Source organism: Corvus hawaiiensis, chromosome 2 (assembly GCF_020740725.1).
Source record: "Corvus hawaiiensis isolate bCorHaw1 chromosome 2, bCorHaw1.pri.cur, whole genome shotgun sequence".
Lineage (NCBI taxonomy): Eukaryota > Metazoa > Chordata > Aves > Passeriformes > Corvidae > Corvus > Corvus hawaiiensis.
Genome location: NC_063214.1, coordinates 60,675,779 through 60,697,369, shown reverse-complemented (window position 1 = coordinate 60,697,369; position 21,591 = coordinate 60,675,779). Strand labels below are relative to the sequence as shown.

Below are 21,591 nucleotides of genomic sequence, written 5' to 3'. Positions count from 1 at the left end.
AAACCCAGAGATATGTCACAGAGATATATTAGCCCTCTTAAGATGACTACTCAAGATACTGATGGAGCTGACAGTTCAATCTTGTCACTCTCCCATCAGACCACTGTTGGACTCGTGCACAGCAGAACTGCAGCTCCAGAGCAGTCTAGCCCTTCTAATACATTCCATTCAACTCCCAAGGTACACTTTATTAGTTGAGGGAAAAAAATAAAATAATCTATATTCCAAATAGTAGAGGTAAAACAGGAAAGCATGGACAGCAGAACATTTAAGGCCTTACTAGACAGGAGAAAAACTCATCTTTGCCGAGAAAGTAATGCCACCCGTATCGCTTTAAAGAAAAAACTAGAAGTTTCCCCATCATAAGTCCTCACAAAATGATTGGCTGATCACCTGCTGTCTTGCTGTACATCAAGCTGTTTTTCCAGCAAGATTTGTTCACTTATATTGCCCAAATGAAGGTCTCTCCTAAAATAAAAAAAATAGTCTGCTGCAAATAACTCCCTAATCTGCCATCCCTTCAATAAGACTGAAGTGCTCTTCACAGACATAGTACACAAGCATCTTGAATTAGCAGGAAACTATTTTTAAATACATGAAGGATAAGATACAAAATTAGTTTCATGGGGAATGAGAACCTCAGAGATTATTTACTTTACCTTAATTACTTTGACTCACCACTCACTGAGCTTTCCAATAGTACTACGTATTTCACACTCAAATTTTGATACTAAAGACATGCGAGTATGTTTCTTGAACGTTTAAGATTACGCACCTTAACAATACATCAGCACATTTCTCAAATTGACTTACCCACTTAAAAATAATTAAATATACTGTACGGTATGAATTTCCCTTTCTTAGGAACAACTGCCTCAGATTAAGGATCCCTATATAAAAGGAAGAACCTTTCTTAGTGCAAAAACATGAACATTCTGACAAACTGTACAAAACTATTACACTTAAAGAGGCATGGGTAGCCTCTTATACTACTGATCTTATGTAATGCAAGGAGCAATTAGAAAACTACTTTTGAGAGCAAGGTGACAGGAAAGCCGACCCAAGCCCCGAACTCAAGAGAGAAACTTGAGTTTCTAAGCCTTCAAATGAAAAGAAATTATGTGTCGCCATACAGCACTGATGGTCTACATCCACTACCCATCTTTGCTTCATATGACACAGGCACATTTCTGTCACTAGCACAGGATACAAAAAAGGAAATCTAGAGTAGTCTAAAATCAATGCGGAAATAAATTAATTTGAACCTTTAGGACAGAGCCTCATAATATAAAACAGTGGGAAAAGCAAGTAAAAAGGATGACGAGAGCAAATAAAAGGAAAGCAATAGAAAAGACAGTGCATTATACAGAAAATAACACATCTGAAATATAAAAGAAATGAAGGCTGTGGTAAAAAGACACGGGACAGACAGATGATGACTTGGAGGGGCTACCTAAAAACAGAGGCTAGACAAAATTAAGAGAATAAAAGAAAAAAAATATATATATTTATTGAAGGGTCTTCAAGGTTACACTTTGGGCAGTCAGAGCCCTAGGGCTACACCCAAAATGGACAACCGGGTCACAGGTTTTCATATTTTTATAAGTTTGGTCCATTTGCATATTGGGGGTTGATTACAATTAATTACAATTGTAATCTCCAATTACAATTTCAGGTAGTTAAGTCATTTATCCCAGTTTGTTCCTCATTAATCCACTTTGTTTACATATTTTGGGGCCTGAGATAGTAAGGTGTCCTTGAAGTTCAGGCCTAGAGAGGATCTTTTTTGTCTGACCAGAATGGAAGAACAGTAGCTAAAAGGCTATATGGAGTCTTAGAGTTAAACACTAAAGCATTACAGGATATGAAAAATATAAAAGCTAAAATCCTAAGCCATCACAGACATAAAGAAAAGGAGAAAGAAGGATTATAAAAATGAAAGAAGACAAAAAGTGATAGAGAGACAGGCATACAAAAGGGATCACTTAAGATTTAAAAAAAACCAAAAACTAACCCACCAAAAAAATCCCATACCAACAAACAAACCAAATGAACCCCAAAAAACAACCACAGCTCTATATTCCTTCCCAAAAATTACTCTAGAAACCAGAGCTGGAACAAAAGTAAGTGAAATTAATTTAGTTGACTAATGAAGTTTCATTTGATGCTAACATCTTAGGGTTCGGTCCTGTCTCCATCAAGCAGTGGGATTTTTTGCCAGAACTTCTCAGCTCCTGTGGGATTAAGGACAAGCTGAAGCAATGCCTGAATGATTTTCTGCACTGAGACACCCAAGGTACTGCGTACCATAGCATCAGGTCTGGATTTGTAAGGATGACTAGTCTTTACTAGGTAAGCGAATTAAGAGGTAGAAAACCCATCAATGTACTACATATTGCGGCCACCACATACATGAAGGAATGACTTCTCTCCCTAAACTGAGTTAGCAAGCAATTTATTATGTTATAAAGTGCTAATAATTCCTCCATCAGCTGTCAAAGGCTAATTCATCACTTAAAAAAAAAATGGACTGGCAAAGAAATTAGCAAAGGAATCACCATCAAGTAAAAGTGGAATTTGAAGGCTTTCTAGGAGAGATGGTAAGAAGATTTGGGTTCCACTTCCCACCAGTGGGAATACTGCAGTGTTCCAACAGAACAACCACTGGAGTGGAGAGAAAAAAAATAGGAGAGACCCTCAAAAAGATTTATCAAATCACTTATTAAAATATAATGAATATTAACAAAAGACAGTACAAATTCTCTTGAGAACTGAGTATTCCTAGGGTTTGGATCTCTTCTTCTAGGCTGTTAGGGTTGCTAGGGAATTTCACAGTTAATGGTGTATTTCTATATGAATGTTTCAAGAAGGGGGAAGGGTTTGCAAAACTGAATCTTAAGCATGGAGTTTTCTTTGTGCTTCAGAGAGAAGAATCTGATGTTCTTGTAAAGCTGAAATAAGAAGCTTTCATATTGAACGACAGATTATCAAAGACTTTTAGTAGAAAAACGTACACAGAAAATGCTTTATGAGGCACTGTGACAAAGAGCTTGCTTCTCTTACTATGGTTAGTAACAGCACACCAGACATCCCATTACACAAACTCCAAGGTCATCGAGCAGTCTACAAACAAGAGCAGCTTTGTTTTGCTTTAACAGATAAAAGCAATGAGTTTATTTTGTTTTAAACAGATTGTATGTCCATTTTTCATAAATCATTTAGAAAGAATATTGCTGTAGGCATCCCAGTGACAAATACACTGAGGCACCAGCAAGTGACAACACACTTTGTACTCTTTGACATGGATGAAAGAATTCAATTCAACTTTTCTTTTTTCTATCTGGAAAGAGAAACATCTGGGAAAAACACTTTTTAGCCCTACTTCCTGAGAATGAATCTTAAATGATGCTCTGTCTGCAACTTCGTCAGTTTCTCCTCCATTTTCTTTGCTAACTTTGGGTGGCATTGGTCAAGAGCGACCAAAACTGACAGAGGTCCCTTCATTTTAATGAAAATAAGGGGATGATTGAAGGACAAAAATAATAAACATCCCATGGTTAAAATGGCAGGCACTCAACCTTGCATCAGAAAATCCACAGAGCCTTCACCACTAAAGGAGAGCCTGCAGAAAACAAGGTGAAGTCGGCTCTGTGCTCACCACCCCCATTTATCTGGTTGTTTTCCCATCCTTTAGTACTGAAAACATCCCAACTCTAGCAACTCTTATTTATGCAAGCATTCAGTAAATACAGACACACTTCCACAGGCAACTGCTGTGACAGCTGATCTTCACACCACGGTATTATCTTAATAAACTCTCTCTCAGCCCCAGGGTCTTTGTTCTCACACAAATGACCTACAGTTGGTCACCCTAGATCTTACACAAAGCATGACGAGCACAGGGGTTATATGAGCTAATTGCATAGTGACTGCAAAAATAGCATGCTTTCTTCTCTTCAGCAACATGTTCTTTCTCTATTGAAAAAAATTCAAGTTAATGACAGAACTGTATATCTCGATAACTCTATCATTAGTTAATGCTACCACTACATGAGCTTGTCTGCATGGTATTTGACAAAGAAATTCAAGTTAAACAGCCTCCTCCAGAATGAAGACAATATTGGATTAATTAGGTAACTTGCTACACATTTAGAAAATGAAGATGAATTTCCCTTTTATAACCTTATTAAAATGCTACGGAATAAGAACCAGATTGTAATCTGTTATTGAAGTACAACTCATAAATATCTTTTGAATTGCTCAAAATTTAAATCACTGGGGATCTGAATCTGGCCCCATACATCTTAAGAGAACATTTGACTCATTACTCATGTAAACCTCCATGAACACATAATGCACAGGAACTAATTTGTTTTCTAGGAGAGTTCAACATTTTCTGCCAAAAGAACTCATATTCTGGTACTTCTAACATACTACGTTATTTTTATTGGTCTATGTGCTACTTTTACTACTAGTTATGGAATAAACATCTGGAGAAAAGCAGAAACTAGTGTCTAATGGACCCTTAGTCTTTTCCCCACATGCTTCCCAGAACTCAGGCAACTTTCTTTCTCTGATTGAAGACAGCCACTGGAAACACTGCAAGAAGTCCATAAAGCATTTATTATTGAAAACACAAACCACAGACTACCAAACTAATTTTGTAACATGATTATTCCTCCAACATGGTCCAAAACTGAAAGCACACAACTCTAAATAAAATACACAAAAACACAGTAGCTGGTCATAAGTATCTAGACAGTAAGATCTACCATTCTTTTAGTTTATTCTCAGGGGTGCCTTAACAACTTGGGATATAGCTCCACAAGCTTTTTGAATACAGATTAGTTTTATCTCTACTTATGATTCATGATGTTTTTGCACCAGCCAGGTCTGAACCTCAAGTTGTGTTAGCATGGGATCATGCATGACAAAGTGAATTTATCAAAATGTCTCAAGCCTAACTGTGCAACATGGAAAAACACCCCACACTTAGCTGGACAGGGAAGAAAATTTTCAAGCCTGAAACATCCATATTCAACTGCCAGCATTTCCTACAACTCAACTGCTATATATTCCACTGTTCTGACACAAACAGGGTAACAGAGTGATCATCTGGATTTCAGCTTAAGTTAGGAATCCATGCTCCTTCTGACTGTCTCATTTCCTGTTATCCCACTCACTGTAGGGCTTGGTGAGAATCACAGACAAATAAAGCTGGAAACAACCATGCAACAGGATCAGTTGCATCCTTTCAAGGCAACACAGTTATATCTATCAAATTCTTAAAGACCCCATGATAAAGCCCCACAGTGTTCACACAACCCATGCTAGGATCCTTCTGCATCCTTACCACTAGAAAAACTTTCTAAATGTTTTATTTCTTGCAACATATTCAGCCTATTACTTTTACTCTACTCACTCTGGGCATTGTAGACCTTTTTCCTTGCAGGTCAGATTTCTTCCAGTTCTCCATCTTCACATAAAACATTAATCTTGCAATTCAGTTTTTATAGCTACTGAGACCTCCTTCAATAATTTTTCTCAAATATCTGATGTCAGTTATTTGTAAGTTAGATGAAGGAAGTTTCCATCTGAACTGGAGCATCATCAGGCTGTTTCTGCTGGAAATCCTTCCAAAACCATCATTACTTGCCTTCCTAATATTTCCACTTCTCTGGGGAGTCTCTGGGGAATTTTTATATTTATATAAAAATATAAAAGAATTATACAATGCAGTATAAAAATTCTTTACAGAAGTCACATTCGACTTCTGTTTAAATGAAGCTGCATTATTGAGGACCACAGAGTAGAGGCAAAAGTGAAAATAAGATCTTCCTCAGATGATGTCCATGAGTAACTGAAGGAAGGAGGCATAACTACTCTTTTTTGTTTCCAGCCAACTGCTAAACACACAGTTCTCTCTCACCAAGGTGAACTCAGCATCAGGACAAACTTACCTCAGAAGTTCTCATTTCAATTTGTTTCTGCCACTACTACGCTTGCTCCTCAGGCACTTACAGAATGCCTCCTTGTTGTACAGCCATGCCGTGGCATCCCTTAGAGACACGGCTGGGAGCGCTACAAAGCTCTGCATTTTGCCTTTCACGGATGCTTCTAGCCAGTCTCTGAACACTCTTCACATTCACTAAACACCTTGCATTAACAGAAGTGCTGTTTCATTTTGGTTTGTGGTTTTAGTTTTGCATTGCCCTTTTCCTTCATCGGTTTAACAGTGAACTAGCGAATTTAAATGTCTTTGAAAGGGCAGTACATACAGGCTTACAGCTCACTTTATATTGTTCATTTTGTATTAGCATGAAATGAAGTTTCTCACCAACTCTGAAGTCTTCATTTTCCTAGTGTTTAACACATGAGTGGCTATTGCTCTTTGTCCTCTCAATAACACAATGATTCCTCTACAACAAAATGACATTGAAGAGCCACTGAAACCTAGAACAGTGACTTCAGTGATCATCACAACTGTACTTCAGTGATGCAAGGGTTGTATCCAGCTTGAAGCTATCAAGGTTGAAGTTGTACTTCAACGACACAGGAGATCTCATCTTCAGGATTATCAAATTCAACCTTCTGCTTTCAATTCAATATTCAGTTTCATCGGGTAGCCTGTCTGACACTGGAGAATCAAAAGAAACTGATTTTCTTCATCATTTCAAGATGACCACTAATCCTTTCTGCCTAGCTACTCATGCAGCATTTACACTTGAGGTATAGAAGACTTGTTTGATTACAGTGAGTTGGCTGACTCACTTCAAACTACTCCCTCCATTCTTGGGCAAGATAAGCCTGAAAATTATTACTTTTATCATTTCTATTTTATTTGTAGTATATAGCACTGAACAGAATCGACTTTGTTAATGTGGAAAAGGTAAACATAGGTATCAGACCAGCAAGCTGGCCTTATACAGACTTGCCCATCAGATGTGCTGCCTTCTTCCAGATTTGAACAAATGAAGCCTGGTCTGACTGCACTGGTCTCCCTTCTCATCACTTTCCATGACGAGTGGATTACATTAAGCAGCTACTCGGTTCTTTCATTATCAGCAAGCCTTCTTTTTCCTTTTCTCCAGAGACTTTATGCAGTTATATAATCTCCCTTAGTATTTTCCAAGAAACTGAAAAAGAAATTCCAATTTCCCATCTTCTTTTACTTAAAAAAATGTTAATAGTTTCCTTCGTAGGGTGACTTTACAGCCGTCCTCCCTTTTGTAAAGAAAACCATACCAACTACACATTACATATGTTCTGTAAAACGATACAGAACTTAAGCAAACTTACCATGAAAAATAAAACTAAAAAACCCAGCTAATGACATACACACCATACCTGGTTTCACATGTCTTTATGTAACAGTGTTAAGCTTACAGAATTGGCAAGAAACTGGGTAGCTAAGTAGATTGGCAACAGCATACAGAGGCTCTTGCTCAAATTTTGCCCAGGTCCCTCTAGGAACTGAAATGGCATGTTCTCTCACAGGCTGTCAACAAAATAAAATGGTAATGGCTATCTGGTTCATATGAAATGGGAGATTACACTGCAGAAAATGATTCATCAGAACAAATGGTATTTCCTCTTACTCTGAAGATATGAATAAACTTGAATCCAAAAAAGGCCAAGGGTGCCTTCATTTGCTAAAATGAAATTAACAAAAGAGATGCTCATTTTAGCCAAACTAACGGAAAGACAACATACAGAAGAATCTAAATCAAATGTACCCTCCAGGATCTATAAATCTTCAGCTGTCTCATGGAACAGTCTGTCACCACTACGTTCACTTATGCTCTCCCTGAAGACAGCAAAAGCCAGATGGGCATGGGCATGGGAGGCATGAGGGCACATGAACAGACCACCCATTTAGAGCTAGTAAATCCACAGAGTGCCTGCTCACATCTGTATCTGCCAGCAGAGGACCACAGCCACACTCTCTGATGTGTCTGTAACCATATCACCCTGTGCTGTGATCTCAGCAGATTTCACTGCTAAGCAAGGGTCCCACCTCCGAGAAAAACTCCAAACTAAGCAGATCGCTTATTCAGAAAATGCAACTCTCTCTTCTAAATCATGCCAACATCTATCAGAAGTCATCAGAAGAGATTAATCCATGGATTTCTAACACCAAAATACCTCTACCATTGCAGAATAAGAGGGAATGCTTCACTTGGTAGAAAATAGCAAGCTCTTATTCTATATACAGTGCAGCCACTGAATTAGGATATAACACAATTTCACAGAATGTCAGACCAGCAAAATATTAGGAAGCAATCTGCTCCTTTCAGATGAAACAAACTTATTTGTCATTGCTGAAATACCTCTTATAATGGCAGAAGTACCAGAGCTCATTCTAAGAACATGCTCTCATTCTGGTTATTGCAATCCACCTCTCCAAGTTCACCCTACGCCTTTATCAGCTCCTATTTCATTTCTTCTTTGCTTCCCTGACAAAATGCTTCCTTAAAGGAATGAATACATCTAAACAGAATTGTTAAAAATACTATCAAATCCTCACTGTATTCTACCCCAGGCAGAGCTGTTATGTCCTGAAGCATTTTACACTGTGTGTAAGGCACAGGTCCCTTTAAAACCTACACAGAGACAACCTGCCATACCAGAATAGTTGTGTATTATCCTCTCTGGATATGGAGGAACTGTTCCTCCACATGTATTGTTAAGATCTACTATACAAAGCCCCACATCCTAAATGGTAACACTATGTTAAAAGTACCTGTATAAAAGCACTTTAAAGCCTCATTTAAATTAACTCTAAAAATAAAGATCTATTAACAGAAACAAGTTGTAATTAAGATTACTGTTGAGCTAGCTTATCCCTGCAAAGGGGAGATAATAATTCTACATTTATCTGGTACATTTCAGTCTAAACCATCCCATCCAACAAACCTGATCTTAGACATCTTACACAGAAGAGTGCTATTAACATACACAAGTAATTCTAAGTAAACCAATCTACACAATTTAATTACTAGCACCTACCAAGCTTGATCCACTCAATTGTATTGGTTCAATTTACTTGACTTATCCATCTACCAAATTATCCATCCCTCAAAAAACTGACCCTCTTGCAGAAGCAATGCATTGGCAATCAACCTCAGTCTTAATCCTTATGTTCTGCCTAAAAACCTAAACTTCCTTCAGTTTCATTCAACCTCTTTCAGGCCTCCATCACCAACATATCCACCAACTCCCAGAGACAAGCACCAGCAAGGACTGAACCTGGCTTACCTCTCAGAGGATTTGTATATGGGCAAATACACCTGCAGTGTAAAGGGGGTGTACTGGTTTTGAACAGACAGTTTTTTCCAAGTTATACTGCACACAGAAGACCTAAACCTGTCTTCCATTACTTCAAAACACTCCTTTCTTGCACCATCAAGTACTTAAACCAAAGGTCAGTCTCAGCAACCAGCTCTACCCCAGATCAGCCTTCCCCCATATGTGGTACTCCAATGGGAGTACTGTTTTAATCATTAACATGCAAAGAAGGATTATTCTGAATCCCTTTATGGTTTTTACCTTATGGTTACCAAAATAGGTCTTGTTTAAACAGTTGGCTGTCAGGTATCCATAAGCACAGCAGAGGGAAATCCACCTCCTCCTCTGCAATTGGCATGGCTGTTGGAAAACGTTCCCTGACGATATCAGTCTGCACAACATTTTTTTCTTTCTGAATGCTTGTTCGAGCAACATGAATTGCAATAAACCAGTGTATTAACTTCATTCCAGGAAAAGGTTCCACTAGAAAGCTGTCATTATACCTTGAACCTGAACATTCCCTGGCTAAGTCTTCTCCCAGTTTACATGGATGATGGAGAAATTTAAAGCAATGCACCCTTGGAAAGATCATCCCTATGTCTCTCCCCCTTTATCAGTCTCTTCCAGAAAACACACCACTGGTGGCAGTGGTCATCAGGACTAGCAGTGCACACTGACTAGCCAGATCACAGGAGACAGCTGTGCTGAGATCAGGGGATGGTGGTGGGGGGGACAGGAAGGAAGTAGTACCTGCAACCCATCATTGCACCTGATGGCAGTAAGTGCCCTCAGATGATAAAACAAAATGCTGCAGAAACTGTCAAGAAAGAGGAATTTGTCACCTCTGTGCCCTCTACACCACCTGAGATGCTCATCATTCTCAAAAGGGAAACCAAACAAATTAATAACCCATAGCTGTTTACTAAAAAAACCTACTGTAGCTAATTCTTGTACATCCCTCATGCCATCACTGACTCATCCTGAGCCCATATGATGACTCTGTTCTGAATCCTGCATTATAAAAGCACAAAACCCAACTGTCTCAGCACTGAAAACCAAGTCAAGGTTGGCTAGCCCGGGATCTGACCTCCTGTAACCGTCAGCTGAAACTAGAACAAAACAGAAGCATGAAAAGGGGCTGTTAGATCTTGTACTTCATCTCCTTGAAAATGCAGGAAAACACAGGATTGCCTTCTCCAGTACATCTGCCAACAATCTGCCTGCTCTTATTTTAAGCATCTGAAGAGTCATGGGGGGCTTACACTACACCCGAACTAATACAGGCCACAATACATTTTTCTGTTACTGAGTTTTGGCCCAGAATTCATCTTAAACTTTTATTTCTTCAATTTCTCCATTTAGTTCTAGGTATTCTCTCACATAAGTCAGGAAAAAAATCTGACTGCTTTGACTAAAATACATTTCAAATACAGACATGTAATTAACCCATCTCTCCATATTCGGTCCCAGACTAGAGATGTCCATTTTTGAATATTTCCCTTCAAGCTACTTCCTCCAGACCCCTGAGTATTTTGTTGCTCTTCTTTGAGCTTCACTCAAATTGTCAATACGTTCTGTTAAGATGACATTCAGAGTTTTCACATGTTCATGACAGAGTTTTATGAAAAGGGAATCCCACCTCTTTGTTCACTAAAATGGTACCTTTTTCTTGATAGCTCAAGCACAAACCATGCTGTTCTGTAATCAAATCCCATTCCAGACTCATGTATTAATTCTCAATCCCTTCCAGCATCACTATCACCCATCAGTAAGTTCCTGATTTGATACCCCTTGCCCCAAGAACTTGCCTTTTCCCCTACTTATTCCCTTCACTCTAATATCCTAGAAGAATTGTCCTGAAGTTCTGTTTACTCCAAAGAAAAGGCATTAGTTTAAAAGGTTATAGGTTTTGCCCTATTCAACAAAGCATTTAATTACACGCCTAACTTTCACCACTTTCTTAAATCCAGCTGATCTCAGCAAGCAGAGATGAGCTTCAGCACACACTTAAAAAAAAGTTGGGTGTGCAAGTCAGTGCTCTGCTGAACCAAATCCTCAGTTTCTGTAATCACTTGGATGCTTTACTTTCTGTATTTGGCAAGAATTGACAGCTCAAGGATTTAAGGTAACAGGATTTTAAAAACAAAGCTTCAAGAGAGTCCAAAACTGGCATCGTGCTTTCATTCCTTTCTTAAAAGAAAAACAAGAAATAAATATCTAAGTAAATACCCCTCAGTACAGTAATCATTAAGCCTATAGGTTTAAACATGCAGTAAGTAACTCTATATTCTCATTACTTCAGTACCCGCTTTGAAAAATAATAATAAAAGCAAGCCTTGTGAAAAATTTGGAAGGGCTTGTGTATCTCAGCAAGATATGCAGCCCATTCCCTGGCAGCTCATTAGCCACGACCATCACTGCACAGTTAGAGAGAAAGAACAAAGCTGTCCATTTCTTAATTCCTATCTCCTAAACACCTTTAAGTGGAACGGACATAACTCACTGTTCCACTTAAGATGAACTTTAGTGGGGAGAAGGGAGAGGAAAGTACTAGTCTTTGGTTCGAGCCATGGGTTGGCTATCTCAATCAGTGGTTAACCCACATTACAGCAGATGTAAGCTTTATATTCATCACCAGCAACAAATGCAGTTGGCATAAAAGGAGTTTCGTGGAGAATATTTAAAATCACTTCCAAATGACTTCCTCTGTTTATACACAGAACACTTCGTGACCTTCTTCCCCCTTGATTTTTGTTTGTACTTTTAGTTTTCTTTGCCTTCTCTCATTCTGCTGCCTGGCAAACACAGGCAGAGGTGAAGTAAGGACTGCTATTAGGCAGCCATATCAGGCTTCATCTGTGGACTACCTAATTGTAAGATTCAAGTTTTGGGAGTAGTGCCATCTGAGAAAGAAATGGAGAAGAAAAATTGGAAAATGACTACTTCCTCTCAATCCATAAAGACTTCCAAAATTCAATTAACATGTTCTAAACTAAACCATCCACACATGCTATGGCACTAAAATGTGCGATTTCAAATATAGACAAGAAGGTAGCTACTCATAGGTATTTATCAGAATTATAATATTCTCTGACCATTCCACTTCAACCCTTTTTATTCAAGTAGAAGGCGTTGTAACCCTTTTGTACCTCAGTACTTGAGATGAACCAGGAAAATACCTACAGGCAATATAAATAAGTTCTGTGACTGTGTATGGGATCTCTTAAATAATGCTGTGAACCCCTAAGTCATTCAGAGAACACCCCTCCCATGCCTAGTGCGAATCCTGTTGTTTAATAATGCATACATGACTAAGTTTGCTGTCTTCCCCACAGCAAATTTTTCATGTGATTTTACAGTTTCCCAGACTGGAATAATATTTTCACTTTCACAGACTCACCGATGCAACCAATAGGAAAACCACCTCTGTTTCAATTTACTGTGTGATGTCTGTAAATACTGCTGGATAGTGAACACCTGTAGGTAAAACTCTGCAAAAAACTTTTTGCCATTTTCTCCTATAAAAGAGAGACAAAAGCATAGAAACTTCTCTGCTGCATTGTACATATCTACTACATACAACTATACATCTGTGCCTGCTCACCCTCCTTTTCCTATGGCAGCTCAGCATCTCCAGCAGCTTCCAAAGCACTAACACCTGCATCCATCCCAGGTCACATCTCCAGCTTGCACTAATGGATTTTTTCAGATAGATGGCAGTGCACAAAGTGCATCCCAGATTGATCCAGGGTCGAGATGCCATTTCAGTGCTCAGGCACTTTAACTAAGGGAATTACTGCATTATCAAAAGCACTTTTAGAAGGATGATGGCTTAGGACCCAACCCTGCTGCACGGTGATAGCACTAACTCCTTGGAAAGGCTGAACTGGGTGCCAAGAACGTAAACACAGCAAAGAGGCACTTAGGATTTTACTTTCCATTCCTGGGAGCCACAAAGGATTTTTTTCCCAATACATTCTAATAAACATAGTTTTAAAACACAAAGCTAAAGTATGACTAACAACACAAAATCCAAAACAATATTGAATGTTGCATACAGGAGATGATATATCTGATTTTCAAGGGTCTGTAATAGCACCGATTTAGAAACAGTCCTGCAATAAGAACAGACAACTCCAAATCATTCTAATTGGCAAAAATTCTACTTAATTTTGTGCCCCGTTCATTCTAACAGACATCGTTATTAAGAGAGCAGGCTGAAATTTTAACCATTTAACTGCATTTACCCCAGCAAATCTCTTTCTCACAAAAGGAAAATATTAACAAAGCAGCTGAAACAAATAGGACTGAATCTCCCTGCATAATTAGTACTCCAGTATCTACTACTTGAGGATATAGCTATCATGATGTGGAAGCATCCACCATCGTTTTGTTTTCTGTTTGCAGTAGGGGGTTGCTAGGAAACAAAATACTATTGTCTGATTTCATGATCTACTGCCTGGTTTGCCTGGCAATAAAGTCTTCCAAATCTATTACCAGATTATTTTGTATTTTACAGCAAGATTAAGACTAACATTAAAACATATCCACACAGAGAAGAGCAGTAAAAAATGCCTCAAAATTCAGGGGAAAGTATGTATCTATTCCAGGCTGAGGAAGACAAATTATACTGAGGAAAAATGAACTCAAACAATCTGGTGATATTTATATATGCACACGCTCACACGTGTATCAGCGTTCCTTGACTGTGTCTATAGTTTTGCTGACTTGTCAAAGACTCTCTCACTTCCAAGGATACAAAGTGTTCTCTTACTACTGGAGAGCTACTGTACACTGCAAGTTCTGTAAATATCACATGCTGCAGAATGCCTGGTGCGGGCAAGCACACATGCCACCGTAATTTTTGTTCTTGGAATCAGATCTAGGTTGTTTCAGTGCTTTAATTTCTTTACACAATCTTTTTATTTTTCTTTTCTTGTACATTTGGACAGATAAAAGAGAGACAATTCCCTATTCTCACCCTCCCTCTTTGGTTGTAACATAAATAAATAAATTATCAAATAGAAAAATAAATAAAAGCACCAGGAAAAGCAATCTAAAATTGAAAGCCAAAATAGAAAATTTCACATAATTTTGACCGTGGCAAGTCTTTGTAAAATGAGATAATAAAAGATTATGAGAACCAGGTAAATGTGGGTGCCTATCAATGCATTCCCACAACATGACAGGAGACCTCAAATGCAAAAAACAATCATACTTAAAAGCTGAGAGACAGATGAAGAGAGTTCAGCACAAAGTCATAGAGAAGAAGGTTTTAAATAAAACCTGCAGAGTAGTTATTACTCTTTTATGTATAGCTACAATTTCACACCATGCACAACATGCACTATTTCAAAGTCCTTTCAACTTACTTAATAATGCCCATGCATTTTATCATTCCATTTTAAATTTGAGAAAAAAAATGAATGAGGTTCATTGCAGAAAAACATCAAAGCTTTTTACACGTTACAGCAGAACTCCCAGTGATAAGAAAAAAAGAAGTAGCAACACACAACACAAAAAATACACACTTCATGGGAAGGACCTGAAAGCTTCTTGTCCTTCCTGCCCAGAGATGGATTTATTCAACCTCTATAGTTTCTGATAGTTTCCTATCAGACACTAGGAGCCCCCACCAAACCACATTGAGAATTAAAGAACAAAAGAGTAAAGTGCAAGCGAGCTTCCTCTACCCCAAACAACAGGCAAGCTACTTCCAGCGATTAGATGAGAGCAGAGGAAGACAGACACGACCCACAACCAATCCCTCTCCTCACCAGGGTCGAATACGGCTGTTCCCCAGCTGATAACCTGCTACAGTAACACTGCTAGTTACAAAACGGAGTTCAGGTCTCGGTAACACCGGGATCCTGTCACCTATAGCTTCACTGAAACCTGTTTTAAAACACTCTCTCAGGGAACGAGGAGAAACAGGAGAGGGATGGGACAGTCTCCTCCCGAGCTGCCACCAAAAACTGTTCTGCCAGCTGCAGGGGGGCTACCGGCGACCTCGCAGCCGCATCCACCCAGCTCTTAGAGGGAAGGAGAGGGAGCGGGAGGGACCCCGGCTCCGGCTACCCTGGCTGCGCTGCCCGCCTGCCTACGCGTGTGCCCCGGGGGAAGCTGCCCGGTGCGGCGGGGGCAGCGCCGGACGCTGGAGACCCGTTCTACCCGCGCTGCAGCAGCGACTGCAATTAAAAAAAAAAAAAAAAAAAAAAGGAAGAAAAGAAAAATAAATAAATAAATTGCCCGCTAGCAGGAATGGGAAAATAAAAGCCCAGCCGAAACAGGCGGACCCCAAACGACAACAAACACCGGGCGCCAAGGAGAGCAAACTTTCTGACTCACTGGGAAGAGCCAGTGCCCGGGGGGCGCCGGGCAGCGGCGGGGGCGGCGCGCGGCCCCGCGGGAGCGCAGCCGGAGCAGGAGCCGGAGCCGAGCGAGGCGGGCGCCGCAGGCGGGGCTGGGGCAGCGCGTCTCGCCCTGCTCCCGCCGCCCTCCCCTCCCTCCTTCCCCGTCCCTCTGCAGCGCCAGGAGCCGCCCGGGGCGGGCTGCCGCCGCGGGACCGCCGTACCTACCGCTGCCGGTGCGGGGCCGCGGAGCAGCGGGAGCCGCCGCCGCCGCCCCCCTTCGGCGGCTGCCGGGCCCGGCGGCGCTGCAGCAGGCGGAGGACGCCCCGCGGCGGCGAGGAGCGCGGGGCCGAGGTGCGGAGAGGCGGCGGCCAGCGAGGCACGGGCAGCGCGGTGCCTCTGCCCGTCCGGCTGTGTGAGCGTGCGTGTATGTGTGTGTGTGTGTGTGTGTGTGTGCCGGGGAGGGATGCTGTAAGGGACCGAGGGAAAATTCTTCCCTCCTAGCAAAGCCGCCGACAAATGGCAAGGCAGGTGTGCAGGGGAGGCAAGGCTCCCGAAGGAGGAGGAGGAAGAGGAGGAGGAGGAAAGGGGAGAGGGGCGGTGAGAAGGGCGGGGAGCGCACAGCCGTCACGGCGTCCCGGGGACAGCAGCCCCGCCGAGGAGGTGCCGGGCGCGGCCCCTGGGGCGGGCGCTGGGGCCGCACGAAGCGGGGTGAAGCCCCGCCGCAGCCGCGGGGAGCGCAGCCCGCTCCGCCGGAGGGGCGGGGAACCGGCGGCGGGTGGGCGGCGGGGAGCGGGCCCTGCGGAGCCGCGGGGGCCGGCGGCGGGGAGGGGTGCGGGCTCCAGGCACCCCGAGCTGAGCATCCTGCCGCAAGTTTTCCCCGAGGCCTCCCCCACCTCAAACGCCCCCGTGCCACGCACAGCACCCTGGGCAGCTTGAGAAGCTGCACCCCATCCGACGGGATCGCTGCTTTCTTTGGGAATCCTCCCGTGAGGAGTAGTTGTATGTCTTGTCTGCAAAGGCTTCCACCTACCCTTTAGCCGTGGCTTCAAACCAGCACCTTTTAGAGAACACCCTTACCTAGAGGGTTTGGTTTTCTTGCTTATTCATCTGCCGGGCAGGAGACAACTCTCAAGTATGGCAAGAGCACCTGACCTCACCTTTCATCCGGGAAGCCATGGGGCAGGTGGCCGAGGACAGCTCTTCCCAAGACAAGGTGCTGGGCCCAGGGGTGCTGGCAGCAACAAGTGCTTCCCCAGAGCCAAGCGCTGCTCCCAGAGAAGCCGCTGAATGCCTCGTCTGAGCAGAGTTAAGGAAGGCTTTTGCAGCTGCATCTCTGCTCCCAAGGACGGTGCTGGCTAATCTGAACTTTTCCTGCTATTTGAAAGGGAAAATCCTGCTTCTTTCCTGGCCTGAATTATCATGCAGGGCTGCTGTAAGCAGTCCCTTTCCTCTGTAGAGATGGTTGTGATTTAGTGCCGGAGAAAGCCTTGGTATGCCCATTTATAATGTGTTTCAGCACACTTCTAGGTGACGATTAGTTGGTAAGTGAAAAGTGGCTGTGGCTGAAAGGTGGCAACTAACATCAGGTATTAAATACTGCACACGGCAGCTATGATTTCTAGTGGTAGGAAGAAAATCTGATAGAAAAATCTCCTGCCTGTTATTTTCTACAGTACTTCTTTCACCAAAGCAGTATGGAATTACATCCACAGGTGTTGGGCTAATTAGGTATGCTTACCCGCCCATCAGTTTGGGTCTACCAGTGAGCACACTTATGCAACAGAAGCAATTTCCACACCACTGGGCTCATCTGATTTAAACAATACTGGCTTGTGTTGCCTCTGTGTGTAGTTTTTTATCCCTTGGCTGGCAGGGTTAGTGTCACAGCTTTAGTTTGAGAAGTGACAACAAATAATATTGACACATATTATACCAAGCAACACAAGGACACACATGGAGGACAAAAATAAGGAAACTAATGCACTGATTTAGGTAAGGAGCAGGAGCTGCTCTTGATCCAGCCATGCAGATGTGGATTACTCATCTCCTGACTGGTTCTTGCTTTGCTTGCTAGTGGTAGATAGCTGAATAAAGAAAAAGTTGCTGGAACAATTTCTGCTAAATGTAGCCCTAATGAAATTAAGATGTAATTATAGCTTGGGAGTCCTCTTCTAAGTTATTTACAGCAAAACACACCTTTCCAGTCTTTTAAAACTCAGGCCCTAAGCCTGTTCACCCCTAAGCAAACACCTTTTGAAAAGCACTCAGAAATCCTGTGGGGAAATTCATGCACAACTTGTATTTCACCTGTAGTGTAAACTAGCTTGAAAAATCAAGGATTAGTTAAAAAAACCCACACAAACTTCAGGGTCTGAATATATTTCTGAAGTGTATTGCCTTTGGCTGTGTTAAATTTGCTTCTTCATCTCCATCTCCTAACACTGAATGCAATTGTACTTAGAAACACTCACAGATAACAACACAACAAGGTTTAACCACATTCCTCTTGACTGTTGCATAAGCCTTGGTTGATATAAAACAGAGGTAAAAGAAAATATTTTTGCCAATGTTGGTCTAGTTTAATGTAACTGACAACAAGTCATGTTTTCAAGCATGAAAACACTTGATAAAGTTATTTCATTTTTGCAATTTAGGGTTGTCCCCTCCTTCCTTGCCACAGAACTGCCTGGACAAGTGCAAGTACACAAACCCGGATTCACAAATCTGCAGAACAAGGCATTACTGTTTTACTGTATTTCACTAACATGTTCAGCATTTATTTTTTATTTGCAGGTTGGTACAGAGATGAGTTCCAGCCAAGACCTCACTTTCTTATGTCCTGAATAGCTCTTGGGAAGTTGCTGGCTTGACCCTGGAGACTTAACAGTCTAATTTTTTAATAACTGAAGGATTATTTTTTTTAATTTAAAAAAGGACTCATTTTAGCTGTCGCATAAGCATGCATTATATCCCAATACTTCAATCGGAGCTGCACAGGCATATCTGAGAGCACAATTAGGCCCTCTGGACCTTTTAAAGCTTCAAAAATAGTCATGTGTAATTCCTTCTTCTGTGGATCCTGCAAGCTTTAAGAGATTTTTTGAAAGCTGTAAATTCCTATTTATCCACTAAGAGGCTCACGGGCAATCTTCCCCTAATGGAAATAGAACTGTAAAGCTGAAACATTAATATACACAATATGATACATTAGGCAGGGAGACTCGTCGGAGCCAACAAGAGGGCACAGTGGCCATGCCGCGACGGAGCCGGAGCCAAACAGGTTCACTCCACTTTCTTGGCTTCCTGCATGCAGGGTTCACTATCTGATTTATATCGTTAGTACTGCACAGTTCCCTCTTTAAAAATAAATAAATAAAAAAAACAACAGACCCATCTGACCTTTGAATCCCTCATCTGCATTGGCTGGCAGCTGGCGCTGGCGAATCGGAGGGCACAGTTTGGTCTAAAAGCAAGACAGCTATTCCCCAATAACTGCGCTGTTAATATGCAAATCTCAGCCCTCTGCCAACTGTAATCTCCCGCCTCTGATTGGCTTCAGTGATGACAAAGATCCAGGTTATTCATTAGCAGGGAAAATATGCTCTCCAGGTTCCCCCTTAAGATGAAGCATTATAAAGCCTCAAGAACGTGCAGGCTAGTAACAAACAACAACAAAACAAGACAAAGAGAAGCCAAGAAAATGGGATTAAAAACACAGTAAAAGAGAAAACTGCATTTAAAAATTTTCCTGATTCCTTTTCTTCTTCCTTGCTTTCCCTCGGGAGTTTTGCCAGTTACTGCAGATGGGCCATTTTTGTTTTGGTTTTTTTTTCCAACCCTTGTTTTCTACATATGATGTTGTACTCAAGTTCACAGCAGAAGACTTGAATTTGTTCTGAGAACGTAATTTCTGTGCTGGAAGGCGTGCACGTGTCTGTCTCCGTGAGTCAGCTTTCTTGGCTGGCAAACAGAATACTAGGAGGCAATGTATCAACATGTATTGATAAATATCTTGATACCAAAAATGGAATGGAGCAATTGAGCAAGAAGCAGTCCATGGTTCAACACTTCAAAAGCCATTGCAAAAATCAGCCACCAATATCCGCACCAATATTGGTTTATTCTTCACAGAAGGCCAGACTTAGCTAACCTCTGAACTTAGCAGAATGTTGTGCAAGACATGAGCTGATGGGAATGCTTGTGCCAACTAAACTGTCGAGACAAACAGATCATTTTCCATCAGCATCCAATACAGCATACAAGAGTAAGATGTGTTCTGCATTACATGGAATAAAAACTAAATAATTCTACTGACTCTAATAGTGTTAAATTCTGAGGAACCTTTGCAGAACTGGGTTGGGCTTGGGTGTCTCCAAAGCAGGTGTGCAGCCACTCTGCTCCTCCATCTTTGGCTTTATTTTGTAAATTTTTCTTTGTTCTTGCAATTCACCTTTCCTGAAACACAACAAGGTGCACTCTATTCACTCCAGTACAGATGCAGCCAGCTCTCCTGCTTCCTGCTTTGAGGTTGGAGATGAGATCAAGTTGGTAACTTCATAGATCAATGTATCTGGGCTGAAATTGTGTTCCCAATAAAATCAGTATTAATTTTATCATCTGTTTTGTCACAACTGTGATTTTGCTTCTCAAGGCTGGCAGCAGAGTGTTTTTGGAGGACTGAGCATTGATTTTAATTTCTCAGTAAGATCAAGAAGGCCGGGTGCTATTAGTGTTCAGTGAGTGACTCTTTTCTTTCCTCAGGCTTTTCACCAAGGGGAAGCTAGATAATTTTTCTGTGGGTGGACAATCCCTCTGACTAAAAAGAAGCCGAGTTCTGAGAAGTACTGTAATCTTGCCTGTTTCTCACAAAGCAGGTAAAATGGCTCCTCACACAAATTACCAGACAAAAAGTGAAGCACACACACCTGTGGGGAACCTGCAGTGAGAATGTGATAGGGTTACCTGACTGCAAGTCCTTGAATACCTGGGAAGGATGGAGGGCTGAGCTCAGAGAGGGCTTCACACAGGGCTTTTGATTAACTTGCCACAAAGAGAGATGGCTGTGAAAAATAGAGAACTATGCCACAAAGCCACTTTCCTTTTCTGTGTCACGCATCTCAGATACAAAGATAATGGGAACAGCACAGAGAAATGCAGGCAGATATCTGAAACTAAAAGTTAGAAAGAAAAGATTTTGACAGGAACCACATAGGCTTCCAACAGCAAAGGTCAAATAGTGACCTCCATGCAAATTAATGCCACTTCAGCTATTATAAATGAACTTCAATATTTCAGTTTCAGCAAAAGCCTGAAAAATGCATCATGCAATCCATTTATTCTGTTGGGGATTTTTCCTATGTGGTATGACTATCTCTTTCAAATATATATAAGGATTCTCATTCAATAAATAATAATAAAGCTAGGAACTAATTAACTCTTAAATGTGTTCTCCCTGGTCTTGCTTTAGGGAAGAAGGGGAGAAACAAAACCTCTACATGCTTCAGCAGGCAGAGCTACAAGCACATCCAACCAGATAACTGACACAGCCATTGAGCTAGCACAGTGTTAACTCTGTTTTAAGCTTCCTCAAATCATCTAGCTTTAGAAACCATGTAACTTAATTGGATTGCTACAGACCTGACAGCTCCCCGTGTACCGTATGCTAACGGATTGCATTGCTGCTGTATGATCGGGCACGTGAGCTAACGCTGCCAGTCCTGGGAACTGCCACTGGCCCTGAAGCTTGGTTTTCATCTTCCAATCACTATCAGAAAACGAAAACAACTGTGTTCCTCTCCTTAGTGTGAAAAATTAAATCTAGGAGAATTCAAAACCACCACATGTGGGAAGCAGGATATTTGGGCAAAAGCTCACATCATTGGTCACATAGGTGATTTTCCACCCTGCGGCCAGTTCCACTGAAATTCCAGTTAACTCAAACGGGCTTCTC

General features: G+C 41.5%; 1 protein-coding gene and 1 long non-coding RNA gene across 9 annotated transcripts in view; one reads left to right on the top strand and one right to left on the bottom strand.

Moving 5' to 3' along the window:
• The window catches only part of ENOX1 (ecto-NOX disulfide-thiol exchanger 1), a 359,243-nt gene extending 342,987 nt beyond the window's left edge, over positions 1-16,256 (bottom strand). For 5 of the 8 annotated variants that reach the window (XM_048295348.1, XM_048295347.1, XM_048295349.1 and 2 more), the window contains exon 1: positions 15,867-16,252. The gene's annotated coding sequence lies outside the window, so the exon portion shown is untranslated. Of the gene's footprint in view, positions 1-15,866 lie in introns of all 8 variants that reach the window. The other 3 variants (XM_048295354.1, XM_048295355.1, XM_048295356.1) reach the window with 3 other exon arrangements.
• LOC125321921 lies at positions 15,917-20,259 on the top strand. The gene is made up of 2 exons (XR_007201765.1): positions 15,917-15,992; positions 18,435-20,259. It is a non-coding gene; the product is annotated as an uncharacterized LOC125321921 (long non-coding RNA).
• The last annotated feature ends 1,332 nt before the right edge of the window (positions 20,260-21,591 follow it).